The sequence below is a fragment of the Musca vetustissima genome, unplaced genomic scaffold (assembly GCF_032173495.1).
Source record: "Musca vetustissima isolate MV318-11 ecotype Yass unplaced genomic scaffold, APGP_CSIRO_Mvet_v1 utg151012, whole genome shotgun sequence".
Classification (NCBI taxonomy): Eukaryota; Metazoa; Arthropoda; class Insecta; order Diptera; family Muscidae; genus Musca; species Musca vetustissima.
The window spans coordinates 6,319-8,331 of record NW_026883387.1 but is presented as its reverse complement, the minus strand read 5'-3'; positions in this window follow the sequence as shown (position 1 = coordinate 8,331).

Sequence of the window (2,013 nt, the reverse complement as noted above, 5' to 3'; positions counted from 1 at the left end):
CAATGCAATTTGAACATCATTAATCATCCAACAAGAGAGCGAGACAGGGAGAGAGAAGAAAAGCAAACAAAAACGATTCAATTCAACAACAACAATAACTACTGCCACAAAAGTTTTTTTCTTTTGCACTATGACTGAGACCAGGTAATTTTTATTGAAACCCAGAAAAGAAAAAAAACTTGTAAAGTCATTCACAAAATTACCCAAAGGCCGAAAATCCGACCAAAACTAAAGCCAAACAAAAAACAACAACATCGCAGCAACTTCACTACGCCTCACTGCTGTCCCAAAAAATTGGTGTCTGTTTATATTTCGCACTTAATTGTTTTGTTATACGCCTACTGGCATTTTACAGCCTCTAAATGCTGTGCCATTGTCTGCTTTTGTTGTGTTTAACAAATATCCTGCTGCTACTTTGTTTTGCCCCTCAGGGCAGTGTTGGACTATCATGGAATCTTCTTTTACAATATAATTGCAGTTTATTTCCATTGCTCTTTTTTGCGAAAAAACACCATCTCTCCTTAATCCAATATGAAAAGTCAGGTTAATCCTATTAAAACCAGAAATATTTGTACTACACAATGCTATGCCATGATGACTACAACTACGACTACACTGCTGCTGCTGATGATGAGGTGAACAGCGTAAAAGGATTAGTGGGTTGTGAACGACTTAATGTAAATCTCTAAATTACTTCAAACGTTAGGTGGGAATGTAGGTAGGAGTAGAGAGGTAGTGAGTCTGTGAATGATGCTTAGCTCTTGCTGTTATTTGCAAATTTATGCAAATAAGACGGCGCCTAATTTTCATTAAGAACGGCGCCTTTCATTTAATTGAATTCACTAGTCTAGAAAAACACTAGCGATGATGATGATGGGCTAAACAAAAGACTAAAGACAAAAACTCCATACACAAAGATGGAAGAGAGAGAGAGAGGGAGAAACTGAGAGAAATGCATTAACTGCTTAAGGTAAATTGGACTTATTCGGCATATTTATAACTTAATTATAATTACAAGACTGAATTCTGTTCGCTATGGAAAATTTTGTGTCAATTTCACAGACACACACAGTAGTGACTTTCATGCACCATTTATATGAAATCGTACAAAATTGTATGTGGGAGTTTTTATATAGCTACATATAACTTTGAACCGATTTATTCTTCCATACAAAAATTATGTTCAAGTGGTCAGATGTAGTGCCTTTCGCCAAAAAGTCCGGAATTGGGAATATAATGAACATATATCGAAAGTTCCAAGTAAATATAACCTGCAAATATAAAGAAATATAATCCCGAAAAATAAAGTCCACAATTTTTGCACAATCCTTTGCAAGCCCGTTCCGAAAATCGTAGGATACTTTTTTATGAGGCTATGTCACAACGATGACCGATATAGTCCATTGTCTTAGAATTTTCTTCGCATCAACATCATATATTCCTTAAACCTGAAAAACCCGATTTTTTTCGTGGCCATAGAACTATTTTCTGTGCATAGAATTAATAAAACGATCCTCAATAAGGTATGAAAAAAACATCTTTACATTCGGATGATGCAGTACCTTATTTCTGGGTATTAATATACACTCTAAAACTTTTGTTATCCATTTGATCTCTTATATATTAAACATCATTGCGGTCTTTTCCAATCTTTAACTAGAATTTAACTTATATGCAAGATTTCGTGACGATGGTCCATAATTTTGCGATCTGGAGCCATGTCAAAATACCTTTAGACCTATTTAGTTGCTGTAACTGTAATGTGGCACTTACAGTCACTGCGGTGAAAAATACATTTGGGGCCATTAACATTTTATGCTAATATGGTTCAATATTTAAACATTTTAGTAGGGATTAGCTACCTGATGAGAACTCCAAATCTTTAATTACAACCAATTCGGTAGAAATATATATAAAAAATCCACCAAATATCGAAACTTTACTCTTTCGATTGAGATTAGAGATACTGTCAATAAGTTTTTTCTTTCATGGAATGGCAAAATTTATTTCATA